Source organism: Dendropsophus ebraccatus, chromosome 13, assembly GCF_027789765.1.
Source record: "Dendropsophus ebraccatus isolate aDenEbr1 chromosome 13, aDenEbr1.pat, whole genome shotgun sequence".
In the NCBI taxonomy this organism is placed as follows: domain Eukaryota; kingdom Metazoa; phylum Chordata; class Amphibia; order Anura; family Hylidae; genus Dendropsophus; species Dendropsophus ebraccatus.
Genome location: NC_091466.1, coordinates 63,507,417 through 63,530,126, shown reverse-complemented (window position 1 = coordinate 63,530,126; position 22,710 = coordinate 63,507,417). Strand labels below are relative to the sequence as shown.

The 22,710-nt window shown below is 44.5% G+C and overlaps 1 protein-coding gene across 2 annotated transcripts in view; it reads right to left on the bottom strand.

Annotated features, from left to right (window-relative positions):
• Nucleotides 1–19,363, bottom strand: part of FRMD6 (FERM domain containing 6) — a 102,614-nt gene extending 83,251 nt beyond the window's left edge. For both annotated transcript variants that reach the window (XM_069950765.1, XM_069950764.1), the window contains exon 1: nt 19,035–19,363. The gene's annotated coding sequence lies outside the window, so the exon portion shown is untranslated. The remainder of the gene's footprint in view (nt 1–19,034) is intronic.
• Between the last annotated feature and the right edge of the window lie 3,347 nt (nt 19,364–22,710).

Here is a 22,710-nt window from a genome sequence, read left to right as displayed (position 1 = left end):
GAGTTACATCCTGTATTATACTCCAGAGCTGCACTCACTATTCTGCTGGTGAGGTCACTGTGTACATACATTACATTACTTATCCTGTACTGATCCTGAGTTACATCCAGTATTATACTCCAGAGCTGCACTCACTATTCTGTTGGTGGGGTCACTGTGTACATACATTACATTACTGATCCTGTAGTTATCCTGAGTTACATCCAGTATTATACTCCAGAGCTGCACTCACTATCCTGCTGATGGGGTCACTGTGTACATACATTACATTACTGATCCTGTACTGATCCTGAGTTACATCCAGTATTATACTCCAGAGCTGCACTCACTATCCTGCTGATGGGGTCACTGTGTACATACATTACATTACTGACCCTGAGTATGAGTGGGGAAATTACTTGCTTGGAAAGTTACCTCCCAGTCACATCTTGGGCAAATAAAAGAAGAATGCCAAATCATCCCAGGACCTAATCGCAAACGAGATTATCGTTAACCTGAAATCGTTCACCATATTACATAGAACAATAGTCATTAGATGCAATAGTTACTGCGATCGTTACTGTGATCATTTATTCCTTCTGATAACAGCAAAACAATGAATAATGTGCAATTACACTGGACGATTAGTGAAAAAATGCGGAACTTGAGCGAACGAATGTGGAATTACAGCGAAGAATTAGCAATAGATCTAAATCTATCAATGACATGACGAGACGATCAATGACATACGAATTTCTGACTTGTTATAGCAAGGTTTGTATTGGTCAAGGTCCGGGTGCTGAGACCCCAGCTGATTGCTAGAATGAAGGGGGAGACATGCACAGCAGCGGACACTCTCCTCTTCATCTCCTTCTTACTGCTTAAATAGCGGTGGACACAATTATAATGGAGCCCTATGGAACTTTGGCTACTGCGAGACCCCAACCAATATAAACCTCCGACGCATTGTTTACATGATAGGTACCCTTTAAAGAAAGTCTAAAAGGTGGTGGTTTGCAAGGCATCTCAGGACACACAGAACACTTTACACCCTTTGAATCATGGGTCAGAACAGACTTGAAGTGTCTCTTTAAATTGTACTTTTAGTGATTTATTCAGAGTTGATGATTTCCATTGCCAGGCCTCACAGCACAGCTCCAGATGCTAAATTATCATTAAAGGAGAAGTCCGGCAAAGTTTTTTATTAAAGAATTTTATTGCCCCCCCCCCCCCCCCCCAAAAAAAAAATTATACAGATCACCAATATACACTTATTACGGGAAATGCTTATAAAGTGCTTTTTTCCCTGCACTTACTACTGCATCAAGACTTCACTTCCTTGATAACATGGTGATGTCACTTCCTGGATAACATGGGGATGTCACTTCCTGTGCAGGCTCCAGCTGCTGGAGAGGATGATGGCAGAGGGATGCTCAATGTCCCTCTAGTGCCCTGTGTCCCTCAGTGTCCCCCTGCCATCATCCTCTCCAGCAGCCACAGCCCACACAGCTCTGGGAGTCGGGCGTGACATCACCATTTTATCCAGAAAGTGACATCACCATGTTATCCAGGAAGTGACATCACCATGTTATCCAGGAAGCGACATCACCATGTTATCCAGGAAGTGACATCACCATGTTATCCAGGAAGTGACATCACCATGTTATCCAGGAAGTGAAGCCTTGATGCAGTAGTAAGTGCAGGGAAAAAAAGCACGTTATAAGCATTTCCCGTAATAAGTCTATATTGGTGAATTGTATAACTTTTGGGGGGCAATACAATACTTTAATAAAAGGTTTTGCGGGACGTCTGCTTTAAAATAGAAGTTTACAGGAATCACAGCAGAGAAATACAGAGAAAGCTTTTCAGATGTGGAAAATTTTTGTAGATTTTAGCAAGAGAATTAAAAAATACTAGTGAGGTATGACATCTTTACCCACTATCAATAAGCTGATTATCCCAGTCATGTATTACATGTGTGAGGGCAATCTGGCAGATGGTGTTGCACTTCCCTGCAGCGCCACCAGAGGGGAAATAAGGAATTACACATTAAAATCTATAGACTTTCCATGAAATACATGAACCTACTGGGAGAAATTTCATAGCCTTGAACAGTGATCAATTTTAGAATGACCTAATAGGGTATTGGAAAATAAGTTTGAGACTAGTTGGGCATTGCTTTTTTGAACCCCAAATAAATTATAAGGATGGATCTACTTAGACACTCACTTAGCAAGCTCCCCCACTGTCTGTCCAAATACAAGGGGTCTCTCAGTATACAACTCAGTAGACACTGCTTAGGGCCACTCTGTAGGCACTGCCTAGGGCCACTCTGTAGGCACCATCTGTGAGCACTCAGTAGGCACCACCCACAAGCACTTAGTAAAAATTACCCACGAGCATGTAGTAGGCACCAGCCACAAGCACTCAGTAGGCACCACCCATAAGCATTCAGTAGACACCAACCCCAAGCATGTAGTAAGCACCACCCACAAGCACTCAGTAGGCACCACCCACAATCACTCAGTAGGCACCACCCACGAGCACATAGTTAGCACCACCCACGAGCACTCAGTAGGCACTAACCATGAGCACTCAGTACACCCCACCCCACGAGCAGCTGTATGCAGCAAGGTGACAACTTGTGACCCTCCAGCTCTTCTACAACTACAAGACAGCCACATGTTGGTAGTTGCGTTTCTGCAACCACTGTATTCTGAAAAGCTGTTTTCTTCTCCTCTAATAGAAGACAGTTCTGATAGCGGAGCCCTTTCTTTTGCCTCTATACAGCCCATTTACGATTACTTTTAGTTGTCAGGTTACTGCCCCTTTAAGAATAATCCAAAAGATTCCAATATCTATTCCAGGTTTCAATGAAATCTAAATGTTCGCTATGTACATCGTGTAGAATGTCAGGTTCTGTTTTTGTCATTTTTACCCAGGGGTGTTTGAGGAGAGATGGATGTGCGTCTCAGGGCTTAGATCACAATATGCAACGCAACAGCTTCACCGAGGGGAATGGTGGCCGAGAAGAGAGGGAATTTTAATCACTTCTGCCATGAACACGAATCCCTTTTATCTGCCACGTCCGTTCCCTCTGAGGTTCTTGAATGGCGCCAGTGAATGTGGCAGCTTACATTTTTCTGGCTGGAGCCGGTCCACCCAAATATTGACTTCTACGTCCTTACAACTACAAGGTCATCCACACTAAACTTTTCCCCATCCTGATCATCTGCTACAATGTGTCAGTGCAGCGTATCAGCCTGGAGTCCAGATGATTGCTCAGACTGGATACAGCTGTAGACTTGTGGTAACCCTGGGTAGCCTGGTGGTGTTAGCTAGGGCAGGTGTTCTGTACGTACCTCTTCAGCTCTTGTCAGTGCTATGTGCCCTTGCTGGGTCCCAGACACATGCCTGTTAAAAGTTGGTGTAGGTGCAAGTGTCAACTTCTTAAAGGCACAGTACAAAAAAAATCGCAGTCTTTTTCAATGAGGTGCAGAAGAGTTTGCGGTAACTGACTGAAATCCCTCTAAGTGAGCTGGGTGCTTGGACTTTTGAATAAATCACTGCTTAGCACAGGTATACCATTACAGGTTCTGAATACTTGAAGTGACTTAAGCTTAACTTGGACTTAGATTTGACTCAGACAACCTGATGGGTGGTCCTATCTAGACGCTTAGGTACTCAGTTATGGGGACTTAGTCGAAGAAGTTTTTGCATCCGCGGCTATGGAGATCCCCCTATTGCTGTCTATGGGCACAGAGTGACACAGATCTAGGAGCACAAGCCCCACCTAGTTGGTAAAGCTAGCCATCGGGGAGATCTCTAAGGAAACCTAGCACATTGTAGCAGAGTTCTTGGCTTTAACTGCTGACTTGACTCCTGAGTTTTTAGGAGGATGAAGAGAAGATAGTCCCCCAACGTAGTAAGGCTTGCATCTCCGTCTATACTAGCCCCACTGCAAGTTTCACTAGCCTGACTATATAAGGTCCCCACAGTTGGGTCCTGGCCTCCAGGCCAGGCTCTGGGGAGTCTCCTCAGCAGGAACAACACTCTTGTTTTGCCCTTTCAGTTATAACATTACTAATCAACTGCCCCAAACCTGCTCTACCTCAGCGTAAATATTCTGAGTTCTCCAACCCATCTCCATTTGTGACAATTCCCTAGAACATGTCAGAAGTTCTTGGACAAAGTAAATTAAAAAGTTGGTGAAATTTTTGTAATACAATAGCCAAGTCTTATTGGCAACTAACTGGCTCCAATGGGGGCTCTACAGCAGATATATAGGGGTTGTAGGGGGTGTGCCCGTACCATTAGGGAATCCAAAGTCTCCTCTGTGAAGACACCAGTGTTATAAATGGCTGTGATTGGGGGTGTATGGGTGCGCTGACATTACAAGCTGGGGTGTATGGGTATACAGGTTATGGGTGTACAAGTGTATGGATGAGTGACATTACAAGCTGTGAATAGACCAGTTGGACATATATAATCTCCAGTGCATTTATAGTGTTCTTTTATGGCACCTTTAAACATCATCCTGTATTATAAGAGGTGATGTCAGCGTGTAATAATCCGCCTGGAGTCAGGCTCTTCCTTTCCTGCTCCGCTGCAGTCTCAGCACTGACTCTACAGCATTTCCTGCCGCTGACAGATGACACCATAGATTGGTGGACGGATATTCAGTCATCCCTGCATGTTACTATGTAGCATCAGTAATATTATTGTGCCTGTCCCTCATACATAACTTACTCTGATATAACTTACTCCCATATTGCAGATTAGGTCAGAGGGTGACACTTAAAGGAACACTCCACACATTATGTGTAAACTGTGTTATGGGCCTGAGGAGCGGGGCCTGACCCAAAAATTAAAGGGACATCAAAGAGAGAATCCATAGTCCCTCTGAATTCAGAGTTCAGACCTAGTAGCACCCTGTTGTATCGCTAGGGACCTCCCTGTGCAGTCTCATGACCCAGACCTCTCTTAAAGGGGTAATCCAACCATTAAAGGCTCTCATACACCTTATACCTTAACTGTCCCTACCCACTGATCAATATAAGGCATGGTCCCGAAAGACCACAGAGAGAATGATGTTGGTGGAGATAGGGGTCAGATGTGATGGTAAATTTGTTCCTTTGTTCTCAGAGAGATAAGCCGCAGCCAGGGTGTGCGGACCATTCCTGTGTATGGGCAGGTTGGTAGAGGAAACTGTACAGCGCAGTGGACCACCTCATCCCGTGTACAGCACAGTGGGCGGACTACATCAACCCGTGTTCAGCACAGTTGAAAGTAGACTACATGATCCCGTGTACAGCACAGCGGACTACATCATCCCGTGTTCAGCACAGTGGGCGGACTACATTATCCAGAATTGCAAAGTTGTGTTTTGTTTTGTTTTCTGTTATTTTTCTTACATATTTTTTATTTTGTATACATAGGGACACTTAGACACATGCAGAAGTATACATACCCCCCCCCCCCCATCTACCCGCATTAATCTGTCGCATGTCCTTCCAGTGAAGACTGACTGATGGGGCAGATGCCGCTTGCGCAATGATCCGGGGAGACCCGTTCAGTTTTTTTTTACGCTGCACTTTTATTATCTTTGGCTGAAAGAAATCTCCTGATTGCAAACAGCATAGAGAATGTAACTGTGCCTGAATCTGGCCGGATACAATACATGCGGCTGGAGACCATGCACTGACTTTTATCGCTTTCCAGCTCTATTATGCTGTATCAAATTTGTACTTGGAGTAGAATGACGCCCCCCGTCACAGGGGTTATTATTATGTGAAGGATCTCGGGGCAAATGGCACACAATATGCATCCAGCGGCCGCACATAAAACAATATCCACTCCCAGGGAGCAGAGTTATTTTAAAGCTGGCAAAAAGATTGTAATGGAGGGAAATTATCAGTTTTCACAGACTGTGAGCGAAATCAACCGCCATTCACTGCAACTCAATTTATATACTGGAAAAAAAAATACAGATTGTGAAATGAGGGTCGGCCTTAGGGTAGATGGTGCCCTGTGCGGTATTTGATTCCGCTACCCCCCCCCCCCCCGCACAGCATCCCCATACAGTAATTGCCCCCTCTGTACAGCATCCTCTTACAGTTATTGCCCCCCGTACAGCATCACCATACTGTAATTGCCCCCTCTGTACAGCATCCCTATACAGTAATTGCCCCCTCTGTACAGAATCCCCATACAGTAATTGCCCCCTCTGTACAGCATCCCCATATAGTCAAAGCCTCTGTTCAGCATCCTCATATAGTAAGGTCCCAACCCTCTACATCATCCCCATATCATAAAGGCCTCCACCCTGTACAGCAGTCCCCGTGTGAAAGACTCCAATATTCTCCAAAATCCAGAGGATGGGTCATCAATGAGTGATCAGTGGGTTCTGGCACACAAGTGACCAGTACACAGAGTGTAACACCCTATTACTGATCTGACATCGAGCCTGACACTATACTGCAATACTGCTGTGTTATAGTCTTGTACATAGAGGGCAGTATTATAGTAGTCATATTCTTGTATATAGGAGCAGTATTATAGTAGTTATATTCTTGTATATAGGAGCAGTATTATAGTAATTATATTCTTGTATATATGGGGCAGTATTATAGCAGTTATAGTCTTGTATATATGGGGCAGTATTATAGCAGTTATAGTCTTGTATATAGGAGCAGTATTATAGTAGTTATATTCTTGTATATAGGAGCAGTATTATAGTAATTATATTCTTGTATATAGAAGGCAGTATTATAGTAGTTATATTCTTGTATATAGCAGCAGTATTATAGTAGTTATATTCTTGTATAGAGGAGCAGTATTATAATAGTTATATGCACAAGCCAAAAAGACAGAAATGGCTGCACATCGCACCCATGGCTGACACGAAATCTTATTCAGCTACATTTAAAACCAACATCAGAAGTTAATATATATTTTGGCCAAACCATATTGCCTCATGTACCACTTGCAGGTCTTCTGATACACATGAGTCCCTAACCAAACATCATCACTGTGCCGGTCAGCGACCACAATCCCCGCAAAACGTGCGCAAGCAGAGAAGAGGGGCCACGGAATGGCCCTGCAACCCCATTGTCACAGGACCAGACCCAAAAGGGCACCCCAAACCCCGCAGGCGCCACCAGCGAAAAAAGTGGACGCCAAGCAACACAAGTGTGAACAAGCTCTTACCTCTCTCCATTCCTCTGCAGGTAGAATGGGAGAATACTAGGAGATCCTCCCCTTATGTACACAGGTGCTTCCTGCTAATTTGGATCACATGGGTCTTACACAGCACGAGTGCTAGCCACAATGAAAAAAGGGACAGAATACATAAAATATGCACAAGCCAAAAAGACAGAAATGGCTGCACATCGCACCCATGGCTGACACGAAAGCTTATTCAGCTACATTTAAAACCAACATCAGAAGTTAATATATATTTTGGCCAAACCATATTGCCTCATGTACCACGTTCAGGTCTTCTGATACACATGAGTCCCTAACCAAACATCATCACTGTGCCGGTCAGCGACCACAATCCCCGCAAAACGTGCGCAAGCAGAGAAGAGGGGCCACGGAATGGCCCTGCAACCCCATTGTCACAGGACCAGACCCAAAAGGGCACCCCAAACCCCGCAGGCTTGATCTGGTCCTGTGACAATGGGGTTGCAGGGCCATTCCGTGGCCCCCCTTCTCTGCTTGTCTGGTCCTGTGACAATGGGGTTGCAGGGCCATTCCGTGGCCCCCCTTCTCTGCTTGTGGCCAAATTATATACTAACTTCTGATGTTGGTTTTAAATGTAGCTGAATAAGCTTTCATGTCAGCCATAGGTGCAATATGCAGCCATTTCTGTCTCTTTGGCTTGTGCATATTTTATGTATTCTGTCCCTTTTTTCATTGTGGCTAGCACTCGTGCTGTGTAAGACCCATGTGATCCAAATTAGCAGGAAGCACCTGTGTACATAAGGGGAGGATCTCCTAGTATTCTCCCATTCTACCTGCAGAGGAATGGAGAGAGGTAAGAGCTTGTTCACACTTGTGTTGCTTGGCGTCCACTTTTTCCGCCGGTGGCGCCTGCGGGGTTTGGGGGGGCCCTTTTGGGTCTGGTCCTGTGACAATGGGGTTGCAGGGCCATTCCGTGGCCCCCCTTCTCTGCTTGCGCACGCTTTGCGGGGATTGTGGTCACTGACCGGCACAGTGATGTTTTTTGGTTAGGGACTCATGTGTATCAGAAGACCTGCACGTGGTACATGAGGCAATGTGGTTTGGCCAAATTATATACTAACTTCTGATGTTGGTTTTAAATGTAGCTGAATAAGCTTTCGTGTCAGCCATGGGTGCGATGTGCAGCCATTTCTGTCTCTTTGGCTTGTGCATATTATAATAGTTATATTCTTGTATATAGTGAGCAGTATTATAGTAGTTATATTCCTGTATATAGAAGCAGTATTATAGTAGTTATATTCTTGTATATAGGAGCAGTATTATAGTAGTTATATTCTTGTATATAGGAGCAGTATTATAGTAGTTATATTCTTGTATATAGGAGCAGTATTATAGTAGTTATATTCCTGTATATAGGAGCAGTATTATAGTAGTTATATTCTTGTATATAGGAGCAGTACTATAGTAGTTATATTCTTGTATATAGGAACAGTATTATAGTAGTTATATTCTTGTATATAGGAGCAGTATTATAATAGGTTTTTGCTTACAGATTGTCTTTCTCCTTCTCCCACATACACTTAGCATTATTGAGTAGGATGCCACAATACTGTAACTAGTAATTCTTTGCTGTATGCTGATGCATGATGGGAGTCGCTTTCGGCAGCACAGTGTAAGGTAATTAGACATTGCGGCACGGTATTATTATTAATGTTACAAGTTTCTACCCTTTATGGACATTCCTTCCTCATTATCGTAAATGACGCCGTTTAAAAGGAACATTCTAAGGAATTTGCATTGAACGTCTTCATACTGTTTCCTGGGGCTGTTGTAGAAGGTCACAGATACTTTGCCTTATGGGAGACATAATTAGTCTGGAAGGAGGTCAAGGATTTGCAGAGATCGCTGGGAGGGAAATGTTCTTTACATTAATTTTGAGGAAAGTATTTCAGAAGGTTTTACAGACTGCGTGAAGTGATTTATAAGGATACAGATACCTAAGCGGAATAGTCCCTTAAACCTTGCTCCTCCCACATTCTGCCAACAGCCAATTACATCCCAGTCTCTGGTGGACAGGTGGTCACAGCATCATGGTCCCAAACTTTAGGCCCATAAAAAGAATCTGCTATTTTTTTTTTGGTGGACATAGAGTCTGGCTCTGCCTGTGATTCTGGCACCGTCTGCACATATCATAGGATAGACCATGCACTGGATCAAAGCGATGGGGACCATTCTGTCACCATGTAATCTCCAGGGAGAACAGACAGTCTCAGGGACTGACTGGAGATAACAGAGTATTACTCCACCATAAACACATCAGTAACTCACAAGCCCAACCAGCGAGAACAAGGGACGGGCAGATCCCGGCTTATCTGTCATTACACAATTCTCCCCTATAAATGTAACCTGTAAATCCCTATATATAGGTGGAGATTACTGCTTATAGGTCGGTAGGAAGTCTAGATCACAAGTGAAGGCTTATGGCCGTCTTTCTTGTCACGTCAGATCTGTCATTTCTATAAGGTGTATAGTATATGACCGAAACAAGTAAAGTTGCATACTTTTGTGTGATGCAATTGTTGCAAGTGTTCAGCTGTCAAAAAAAATTAGGCTAGGGCTGGCATCAGCACAGGGCCGACCAAGGCAAGTGCCAGGGCCCACAGTGCCTCTAGGGGCCCGGAGAGGGCGCAGGTGTTCTAATGTTCAGCCCACTCCCTATAGTGCAGGAGTCAGAAGACACAGGAGAAGGGGCAGGACCTGCAGAGAGAGAGAGAGAGAGAGAAGGGTGAAGGACCTGATCACATGACCCGAAGGTCCTCAACCTTACAGTGTGGAGAGCAGCTCGACAGAGAGGAAGAGGGATAAGACTGGCTGTAAGTGCTGTGTGTTAATGTCTCAGTGTGTCAGTGTCAGTCAGTCAGAGTCTTTGTCAGTCAGTCTGTGTCTGTAAGTGTCTGTCAGTAATGTGTGTTTGTTTATGTTAGCGGTGTCATAAGTGATTGTGCATAGTGTGTGGATGATGGATGCATAGTGGATGGATGAGGGACCTGCTGAGGCTCTGTCGCCACAAAAACCAGGAGCCGGCCCTGGTTATGGTCACACACACTTTAATGATGGTTCTCCTAAAATCATAATCTTTCACCATAGCGGCATTGATGCTTGTTATTGAACATATTGGCCACTTTATCTGTAAGTCCCTGACAGTCTTAAAGTGCCCCTGTCCCAGCTACATCTAGTGATTGGTCAGGGTCTGGGTGTTCAGACCCTCGCCTATCAAAACGTTTGCCAAGTCTATAGGACGTGTGGAAAGTTTCTTGTAAAGTGACAGTGCTCATTTAGGGACAAGTGTCCTCAGTGTCCTGTATTTGGGTAATGCGCATTTCTGTACACAGCCAGATAGTGTATCTGTGTTTTCCCACCCAGCTTGTCTGCTCTCCCCTTATCTGCAGGGCAGCAGAGGTGAAGAATCACCATTAGCACTTTGTTTGCAGAAGAAAATCTCTTTATGGCTTAATGAAGAGATTTTTCCGACAAGTACTTGGGAGGATAAAGTCAACATCAAACGTCCAGAGAACTGACAGCAAATAAAGTGAACTGTGTGGGACTGGGGCCACCCCGGCGCACGAATATTACTAACAGCCTGTCTAATATAGAGAATTACTGACAGCCTGTCCAATATAGAGAATTACTGACAGCCTGTCTAATATAAAGAATTACGGCCTGTCTAATATAGAAAATTACCAACAGTCTGTCCATTATAGTTTTTATTTATATAGTGCCAACAGATTCCATAAGACTTTACAGTTCTGGGGGTACATACATTGGCTGTACATTGGCTGTAATTCCGCATTTGTGTGCTGTAATTCCGCATTCATTCACTAATCGTACAGTGTAATTCGAAGTCGTTCCTTCTTTTGCTGGGATTGGATGGAGTAATTGATAGTAGTAATGATAACTAACTGCTGTTGTTCTGTGTGATATGGTGAATAATTTCAAGTTAAGGATAAACGATCTAGTTTGTGATTGTGTATCGTTAATCGTTAAAAGTCGCTTCATCTAATAGAACCCTAAGCAAATGGCCATCCATATTAATGGGACAGAGTGGTAACCAAGATCAGACATCCCTGACGCCATCTTCTCACATATATCAGATCCTCCCGGCCAGATTTCACATAATGAACATCAGCTCCGTTCTGGCCTCTGAAAAGTTTGGCCCTTGGAAAAAAGTTTCCAAACTTTTTGCATATGAAGCCAATTCTCTGAGAAGACGTCACAATATACAGAGCGTTCCCTGAGATCTGGAAACATGAAATCTGCTAAACACATTTGTCTTCTCTAATGTGATTTTAGTCACATTTATATTCAGTGACAGCCGTGTTTACGGCTTTTCATAGCTGAGAGGCTAAAACACGGCGTGTGGCTTCCCTGGCAAAGCGTGGGGGTCCTGTTGTTGACTGCGGAGATGATCTATGATGAAGTATACTGACAAAGCTCTGTAAGCTGCTTAGTAAGGAAGAACGAGAGGCGATCAATGCAAATACAGTCACCACCTTACATCTTAGAGCAAATTATAACAGATGTGGTTAGACTAGGGCCATACTCCTTCTGTACAGAACGGCATGTCCAGATCTTATGGGGGGAGAATGAGGAGGTCCTATACACACTAGATGGTCAGCTGTCCGGCCAACAGATATCCAATGTTATTCTACAACTAATCCTTAAACTGGTCTCCACCCTGTGACCCCTTAAAACTAAAACTCCCAGAAAACCATGACAGATTCTGAATAGAAGCTGTAGTTTTACAATAGCTTAAGCAGGGTTTCCACCACGAATGTGTCCTCCGAGGCACGGATACATCGGCACCCTGTCAATGACCCAATAGTGCTTAGGTAATGACTACATTCGCATGAAGCAAACCAGGCTTTTGTTTACTATTTGACTATAGAAGTAATGGGGTCATGTACAGACACAGTACGTAGGGTGCCGATGTATCTGTTCCTTGGAAGGCACCATGTTGGTGTAAATACTCCTGTAGGCCATTACGCTAAGGATCCTATTACAACGATACTGATCATTGGCTGATCGTTAATTTAGGTTTGGACCGAAAATCGCTGGGTGCCGACCGCGCATCGCTACGTGTAATAGTGATGTGCAGCTGGCGCGATTTGCAAAGAGTATACATTACCCATCCATGCTCTACGGCTCTTCTTGTAGTCTGCTTCTTAACGGGTCCTACACGCTGCAGCTTCAGAGCGGCCTGTCTGAGCCAACTGGCCTCTCAGCCAATCACTGGCCGCAGCGGTCCCGGACAGTGATTGGCTGAGCGGCCTGTTAGCTCAGACCAGCCGCTTTGAAGCTGTAGCGCGCGGGACCCGGGAAGAAGCAGACCGCAAGAGGAGCCCTAGAGCATGGATAAGTCATGTATACTGTTTAAGCAAGGGCTGCAAGGAGATCGGTAACTATGTGCAGCCTTTGCTAAACGATTATCAGGCCGTGTAATAGGCCTAGGAAACAAGCACCGATATAGCAGATCAGCGCTTGTTTACAGGTATGATCGGGCCACCATCGGCCCATGTAATAGTACTCTTAAGTGTAAGCAACTCACCTGCCGTGGATCCAGCGGCGTCCTCCTCGGCCTCAGCCCCGTCTGACGGCGCTAGGACACAGCGCCGCATCAGCCGCCGGAGCCGTGTGACGTCACGGAGACCCGACGGCGTCCTTGACAACCAGGGACGCCGCGGCTCCGTGTCACGGCCGGCTTCCACCCAGCTCTCACAGCTGAGTGCGGTCACTCTGCCAGATCGCTCTGCCATTCAGCCTGCAGTGTCTCACCTGCACAAGCTTTGGATTGAGGAGGCCGGACCAATGAGAGGCTGGTCTGGACTCCTGATCCAGTATAAGATTCAGCCAGTATCAGACTCCTTTGCTGGCTATTAGATTGTTCTAGTCCCAGCTCCCCTGATCCTTGTTCTGCCTTCCCTGCCCTATCCTTCCTCTATTGTTGCTGCGTTTTCTGACCTTCTGCCTGTTACCGACTTCCCGCTTGACTTCCGATTTTGTACCTCGCTGCCCGTGTGTTGCTGACTTGGCTTGTTGACTTCACTCTATTGTGTTCGTTCGTCTGTCTTTGTTTCTTGTTTACACTTATATCAGTATAGGGACCGGCACCGTGGTTGTCCGTGACCGTTTAGGGTCGTTGCGGCAAGCAGGTAGGGTCAGAAGGTGGGTCTAGCTTCAGGGCTCACTGTCTCGTACTGTTTCTGCCTACCGAGTCTGACATTAAGGCCCTATTCCACCAACAGATCTGACTACAGATTATCTGCCAAAGATTTAAAGCCAAACCCAGGAGTGGATATGAATTACACTGAAATTGGGCAGATGTCATGTCAAGGGCAACAAGGTCCTCACCTAGTTCCGGTATCCGCTCCTGAGCATATATCAAGGTGCAGTACACGTCAAAAACATTGATCTTACTGAGTAAAAGAAACAGACCGCACCTGTACATTCTGCCCGGGTTGTTTACAAGGAAAGCGCCATGTCCTCATCTATACGTCTCACATGTGCCTTGGCCCAAATCACGCTATGAATAAATGCAACAAGGTGAGACATGCCTGGACGATGCACCCATTGAGGGAATGCCCATATGCTGCAAGTCAGCTCGATGCAACACATGAGAACCACCCAAGTTTTTCCCAAGAGGATAAGCTGACAATAGATCCATTCTTAATTCCAGGGTTATTGCACTACAGAGAGAGATCACGTATGTGCTGGGATACCACATAGGGAATGGATAGAAATGAGCAGGACGAGTATTTGGTGGAGATTCCATTTACAACACTAGGATGTCCAGGATCCCATCTATAAGAAGTCTATGTTGGCTCTTCTGACAAGCCAAGAGAGTCCTATCTGCATCTGGCACATACTAGATTTCAGCTCTCATCCTCACTTTTGGTGGTCCCATATTGTCCTTTATTGCCACAGACACAATATGAGCTCTGAGCCTTCCCTCCTTGACCTTAAAATCTTGTCTCTAAGAAATCTCTGCAGTCCCACATCTGTCCTTCTTCAGTCCACTTTCATGATGGCCTCCATATCTAAAAGAATCTCTTATCATCTTCTGCTCCGACCTTTAGGAAGCAACTGGTCCATCCATCAATTGAAGACATCCAGACCTCCGCACAAGTCACAGCTATGGGGAGGCTATTTGTAAGTCGGAGTGTTCACTTGACTTAAAGAGCTAGAAGTTTATCAAGGTGGAGATTCTGGATTGTCTCAAGGTGACTGAGGAGTGTGGTTGGGACCTGGTTAAGAAGAACATTTGTCCTACAAATATCACCAATATCTGAAGGATTCAGGAGTTTTGAACACTACATGAAGAGGACATTCAATATTTTATTTCTTTATGTCTCCTGTAAGAAAATGAAACCCTTTGCAACTCTTTACTGCTTAAAAATGATGAGGGTTATGCTCCCTCCTCCATGGCACATGGACTCCAGAAGAGGAGGATAATCTGTTTGAACATTAACCTGAGATGAATTCCGGATCAGTCAAGTAGTAACATAAATCCCAATGTAATCTAGCGGCAGGTAATTACATGTAGATGCCAGCGCCGCAGTCAATATTTAACTCTTTAGACGCCGTCTCTGGGTGTTGGGTGACGTCCCAGTGATCCGGGGATAATGGGATCCTCCGTTTAATGTTCGTCGTGAAATTAAAAACACATATTTCTTATGAGAATGAAGTTCCTGACAGCAATTACAGGAGCTGTGGTGTAATGATGGAGGTTGTTGGCATCGGTTTGTGGGTTTTAATTAAAATTAATGTAATTTATTTTTTTGTAGATCCATGCGTTGGTTTTGTTTTCTGTGCCACACGCAGTTTTATATGCAAAGACTTCAAGCTTCTGGGCACAGTGCAAAATTAGGAGGAAGACCCCCATGAAGCATGTGCATGAACCCATAAGCAGCTGCTTTGTGGTCCAGATATGCCCCAGATATATTGCCCCGGATATATTCTGAATTCCATTTGCTCCCGTATTTACGTTTTATAGCCATAAAATTTAAGGGGTTTTGCCATCTCCGAAAGCTATCCCTTTACAAGACTGACCCAAGTGACCCACTGCTTCATACTAACAGGAGACTTGAGACCCTGCACTCGAGGTTGGTGTTGGGGGTTCTGACCACTGAGGTATGGAAAGGAGCTAACTTTACAAGACGGGGAAACCCCTTTAAGAACCCACCCCTTTAAGTGCCTGTTTGTTGACGTTGTTTGACCATAGCCTAAGGGTCCTATTGGATGAAGCGATTTTTCCTTCTTGCCGATTGACAATAAACGATTGAAAAGGATTGCTTTTGGGAGAGACCTGAGATTGTTCACCATAACACACAGAACGATAGTCATTAGGAACGATCATCATTAAGATCGTTACGATGATCATTTACTTCTTCTGATCCAAGCAAAACTACGAACAATGTGTACATTTTGCGAACGATTAACAATGATGATATGGTCAGCTTTAAAGATGCGATCAACGACAAACGAACGATTCTTCGATCGTTTCCTGCATACACGCAGAAAGATTATTGTTTAAATTTGAATGATATAACGATTTTTCAAACGATAATAGTCCCGTGCAATGTGTAATCACTATACTGGGGTACCCGCTGCCACATTTCCATCCTATGTCTATCTCTTTCTAGTCCAGAGTTTTATGTCTGCTCCTAAGGCCGTCAGTGAATCCTTACTTGAATTAAGTGGCCAAAGCTGCTGATGGAGCATCACATATCAATGGTATTGAATTGGTCAGCAGCTAAATGAGTATTGAAGAAGAGCGGTCAATGAGTGACCGCCATGATGTGATCTAATACATGGGTCTCCAGGACTACAGTAGCCGTCAATATCACAACTGTAAGAATACAGCTACTGCCTATCGGAAGTACAGGTGGTGCCATATCAGTCGTATGTCGCTTATCTCCAGGAAACCACCAGATCTCTTACATAACAAATGGTGGATCCATTGGGAAAACACTACTTTTCCAGAATATGGATGAAAACTAAAACAACTTCTTTAATTCCTTCATGAACATTAAAATTATTGAGAGTTTCTAACGTATTTCAAGATGTATTGGCCACTGGAGCATACTTACTATACTCTGTTGTGCTTGCTCTAAAGTTGCTATGGTAGCACCAACACACTTGGGTGTATGGACTTCCTGTCATGTGACCTCCTCATACATTCACCTCACAGGACAGAGATGTAAGTATGTAATATGTTACAATGGCAACCTCAGAGCAAACACAAGGAAGAAATCACACAGTCAGAGGCAACATATCAGGAATAATGTACCCAGTGATGTCACAGTACAATAATAACCTAGAAATAAAAAAACATGTTACATCAAAGATGTAATGCGCTCAGTGATGTCACAGTACAGAGATGACAGGGATAACAAACACAGCAATGTCACAGTACACGGATAACCTAGGCAATACATGTATACATATATGTCACAGCATGGAAATAATGGACATGGTGATGTCACAGTATAAAGATAATTAGCACAGTGATGTCACTCTACCATGATAATGTACCAGTGATGTCACTGTACAGGGATGATGATGTCATTGTACAGCTCAGTGATATCACTACAGAACAATAAAGCACACTACAATGAGCACACAAAGCAAAGATAATCTATCAAATAAATTACGTACAGCGATGTCGCCATTCAGACATAGTAGACACAATGATGTCACATCACAAGGATGACACTTTAACAATACCCCAGAGGACACAGGCTCAAGCCCCTTATGGCACAGATTCCCATGTCAGACGACACAATAATTTATGAAGGAATTTTATCAGAAGGGTTTTGACTCTTCCTGTGAATGTTAAAATGGATTCTAAAAATAGGAGGTTGTGAAGTGTTTCCATCCTGCATCCAGCGGCAGCAACTAACATGGTACCTCACTGCTGAAATCACTGTACAGCTGTATGGATGGGAAATCGGGATAAAGAATGTATGTACACAGTGACCCCACCAGCAGAATAGTGAGTGCAGCTCTGAGTATAATGCAGGACGTAACTCAGAATCAGTATAGGTTAAGTAATGTAATGTATGTACACAGTGACCCCACCAGCTGAATAGTGAGTGCAGCTCTGCAGTATAATACAGATGTAACTTAGGATCAGTACAGGATCAGTAATGTAATGTATGTACACAGTGACCCCACCAGCAGAATAGTGAGTGCAGCTCTGGAGTATAATACAGATGTAACTCAGGATCAATACAGGATAAGTAATGTATAGAAAGTGACTCTGTTTATAAAGTGATGGATTTCTATATAATTATTTGTGCTTTTTTATATACCTGTTTTATTACACCAGTGATAGCTTTTGCCAGCTAACACCGGCCGCAGGACTACTAAAACAAGAATACCCTGGTTGGCTTCCATGTCAGGACTTGACAAACTCACATTACCAAGGTTTAGCGTAATCCATGGAAATTTCCCTAAATAATAACTCGCTGGCGGATTCCGTGTGAGATCCTTTGATGTTAGATGTGAAGATTTTATCCTAGTATTCTACATTGTTCTCATCTGTTTGTTCTTTAATACCAGAGACATCATTATGTCAGATGGAGACATTACCACTCCATGAGTCCTCTATGCTGAGGGTGTCTGTGTATTTCCTATACACGATTAGATTGTAAGCTGTGTGAGCAAGACCCGTCTCCCCTGTAACTGCAATGTGGCTCGTCATATAGGTCATGAATAGAGACGAACGCATCAATTTACAGGTAATGAGTCAATTCACAAAGGCCGACAGGGTTGAATGAGCATGACAACCCTTACAGGGAACTGGTGGGAATCGGCGTCCTTCTATTAATTATTATCTCCCTTTAGTCCTGTTTCCTTTTAGGTTGTTGCTGAGTAAAATCCTCCATTGAGGTATTAGACTGTGGTCACCCAGACTATAGTTACTGGCAGGACCCAGACTATTGTTACCAGCAGGACCCAGACTATTGTTACCGGCACGACCCAGACTACTGTTACCGGCATAAAGAGAACAACCTCATAGGATCCTATGATAGGAGCTTGGCAGAAGGTCTGGTGCCCAAAGCCATCGTGGGTCCTTCTCGGAGGGATATCTGGCTAGTCTTGTGTTTCGAGACTCTTGAATGAGGCTCCATTGGCTTTTTTTTGGCATATTCATGTTTCCCAGGGAGCAATGCACCAAGGACTTCACTGCATTGAGCGCTTTAACTAGCAGCCGGCAGTGTTATCTTTGGCTGGTCTCACTGAGATCAGTGATCTGTTTTTCTTATGATAGGAGCTAGGCAGAAGGTCTGGTGCCCAATGCCGTCCCAAGGGTGGTCATCAATCAACTTGCTGATCCATGATTGGAATCTGATTGCATTCAACAAAGGAGTACATTACAGCCCTAGATCTACAGCAGGTAGGTCTACACTAGTGCATGTGCACCATTTACTCACTTTGACCATTAATACATGGCCAAGGGTCGGGCACTAGCTCTAAGACAAGTGCACACATTACCTAAGGGAGTGTTTTCAAGGACACTCTTTGATCGGCTAACCAACTAACTTACATGGAGGTCTCCTTTTGCTCTTGAGGAGATAAACGCTTGGCCGAGTCAAGCATTTATAAGCATGGGGGTACTGAGAGAGTATAAGTTTGTGAACAGCTTTAGGTTGGTGATGGTCCCACCACAAAAAAATCCATTCCTACAAACTATAAAGATCTATAAGACCATTTGCCAGATACAAAGATGGCGACTCCCACTAGGACTATTGGTTGAACAGATGCAATACAAGAATCCAGAGTGTATATATAAATAGGCATGACCTTACCTTTGGCTGTCCGCGTATAGTAGGTTCCTTGTATCAGGATGGTATTTCCACTGGAATGATTGGGTTAAACCATGCAGAGAGCTACTGAGTGGTCTGGAGGCGGACGGCAGGTCTAGGTTCCATTCCCATGTAGTGTTGTGCAACAGAAAAGCGTATGAAATGTTGTTCAGCAAGCCTAATGTGATGCCTCCACATGCCCCTACCTGTCCGTGGGGTGATGGTGCTATAGCTGGTGCCCTATGGGACGGTCCACTTTATAATGTGCACTATCACCTGCCGTGTGCACAGAGAAATCACTGTGAACTCCACCGCAACTCACTCAGGTTTTTCTGCTACACAAAATTGTTTCGGAGCTGAGAACATTGCAGCGATCAAGCTAGAACTTGTATCGTATCTCGCGGAGGAAGGAGACACATGGATTAGTGGCAGAACAAGAATGTAGGTTTCCTCATAAGGGCTGAGACGTCACACAAGCAAAAACACCTGTCTCTGGAGTATAACACTCAAAATGTCACCAAAAGGTTTATAAGGCAACATCCAAATCTACATAATATTTGTTACCTTTAAATAGCCCTTTAAAATGCCTTTTGTCTAAACATAACTGATGGATGCACAAGGGGTTAGTATGATGATGTAACAAGCACTATCTGCATTAGGTATAGGCATTTTCCATACAAAAATATTTTATAGGCCACTTTGGTAATTGAGCCAAATGACTGTGATTTTCAGGTGCCCAATAGTAACAGAGACAGAAATATCCAGTGAGTCACCCTGGTGGCCTGGGGGGATCTTCCTGCATACAGTATAACATCACACTGCGGTGAGTCACTATGGCACTGTACACACCACGCACCAGGTATGAAGCAGAACATTTGGTCGATCCTGGGTCCAGATCCTATCCTTTCTGTATAGCAGCACAGATTGGCACATTTACACCAGGGTTTTGCCGTGGGCGCTCACAGACTTCTGCGCCCATTTCATCTGATCGCAATGAATGTGTTCACTTTGTTCCTCCCAAGCTCCATGTAATTGCTGAAACAAATCTCTGGGACAATGGCCAGAGGTTGTAAATGTCCTGATGTATAACAAAGAAGTACAGAGGACGGGGAGAGGGCGGCTGTCTGTTCCTATACATGTCATAGTGCCACCGCCACCATGCCATCGCCTCTTATGTACTGTCGAACGTTTACCCCATTGAGATCTTTGGTTTCATTTGTATTATTTAATGGAAGCGGAGTACTTCCAATTAAGTACAGAAAAGTTAGTGTGGGGGTATTATTGGGTAACATTTTTCTACAATGGTGGATGGGGTTTCATGTTGCAGGGTGAATGGCATAAATACAATAGATACAACCTAAGAGTCCAGGAAAAAAGACCCCTGATGATAGGGGTCCAGGAGTTGGATCCTTGATGTTAGGCGTTCAGGAGGGGGCACTTCATGATAGGTGTCCAGGAGGTGGACCCTTCATGTTAGGTGTCCAGAAAGTTGACCCTTCATGTAAGGAGTCCAGGAGGTGGATCCTTGGTGTTAGGCATTCAGGTGGGGGGCACTTCATGTTAGGTTTTCAGGAGGTGGACCCTTCATGTTAGGTGTGCAGGAGGTGGACCCTTCATGTTAGGGGCCTAGGAGGCAGACCCAATGTTAGGTGTCCAGGAGGCAGATCCTTGATGCTAGGCGTCCAGGAAGTGGGGAACTTCATGTTGGGTGTCCAGGGGGTGGACCCTTTATGGTAGATGTCCAGGAGGTGGATCCTTAATGTTAGGTGTCAAGGAGGAGGACCCTTGATGTTAGGTGCCTAGGAGGCAGACCCTTCATGATAGATGTTCAGGAGAAGAATCCTTCGTGTTAGGTGTCCAGTAGGAAGACACTCGTGTTAGGTGTCCAGGAGGTGGACCCTTCATGCTAGGTGTCCAGGAGGTGGGCCCTTCATGTTAGGTGTTCAGATGGTGGACCCTTCATGTTAGGTGTCAAGGAGGTAGACCGTTCATGTTAGGGGCCTAGGAGGCAGACCCTTTATGTTAGATTCCAGGAGGAGAATCCTTCATGTTAGGTGTCCAGTAGGAAGACCTTTATGTTAGGTGTCCAGGAGGTGGGCCCTTTATGTCAAGTGGCAAAGGAGACAGACCTGTCAAGTTATGTTTTCACGAGGCAGATCCTTACAGTTAGGTGCCAAGAAGGCAGACACATTTTGTTAACAGCCAGGCAGGAAGACCCTTTATTAAGTGGCAAGGAGAGCTCAGGAGTTGGACCCATGTTAGGTGTCAAGGAGGCAGACCTTCATGTTAAGTGTTCAGAATGAGGACCCTTCCTCTTCTCGGTTTAAGTGACAGCTCTAACTGCCTCCTGATTGGACACCAGAGCTGTCACTCAGTGGGCCAGGGAATTGATCAGTGCAGATATCTGCCCTTGTGGCAGTAGTGGCACCCTGGACATGAGTTTGCTAGGAGAGAGGGGGCCCATTCTAAGTAAGTGGAAGATGTAGGCGAGTCGTGTCAGGATACCGCAGCAAGGGGTTCCTCTATCATCCCCATGTAAAGGTCCCCATACACACAAGAGGAATGTTGCCACACATACATGGCAGAAGACACAGAAGCAGCTAATGATGAATCTTCTCTTCTGTATATTATATAACCTCCAGGAATTACATCCTCTTATCTCACTAATACATAATTCACGTAGGAAACTATAAAAATCGTCAGAGACCTTAATTATTTAAGGACCAAATGGATAAAATAAGTCACATCCTGGGTCCCTGAGGAGGGAATAATCCTGACATCTCAGCCCCATCTGTAATTAAGAGGAGGACTCCGGATAAGAAGGGGTTATTTGATTCTTTACATTGAAATATTCCATTATATTACTGTAACTTACTTCAAAGGACAAGTAAAATGTGACTATGTATACAGGAATGGGTAGCCTTATCTCTATGTGTCATCTATCTATCTATCTATCTATTTCTATCTATCTATATCTATCTATCTATCTATCTATCTGTCTTATATCTGTTAGAGATGAGGGAATTTAAAGAGGGTTTATAAAGAGGGTTTATAAGAGGTTGCCTAGAAAACATGGATAGGGCCATGTTGGTGGCATCCAACGTTATTAGCCACTGGTAATCTAATGCCGCACGCTCTGGTTTGGATGAACCCGAGCATGCTTGAGGTTCACTCATCTTTAATATCTCAATATATCATCTATCTAATCATTCTTTTCATTACGCCTTTCATGTTAGGTGCCCAAGAGGTAGACCATTCATGTTAAGTGCCTAGGAAGCAGACACTTTATGTTAAGTGCTCGGAGATGGACCCTTCGAATTGAGACCCCAGGAGGTAAATGCTTTATGTTAAGTGTCCAGGGGGCAGACCTTTCATTTCAGTAGCCCAGGAGGTGAAACTTCTTGTTAGGTACCCTGGAGGTGGATCCTTTATGTTAGGTGCCCAGGAGGTGGATCCTTTATGTTAGGTGCCCAGAAGGCGGACCATTCATGTTAGGTTCACAGGAGGCAGACCTTTCACGTTGGGTGCCCAGGAGGTGGATCCTTTATGTTAGGTGCCCAGAAGGCGGACCATTCATGTTAGGTTCACAGGAGGCAGACCTTTCACGTTGGGTGCCCAGGAGGTGGATCCTTTATGTTAGGTGCCCAGAAGGCGGACCATTCATGTTAGGTTCAGAGTA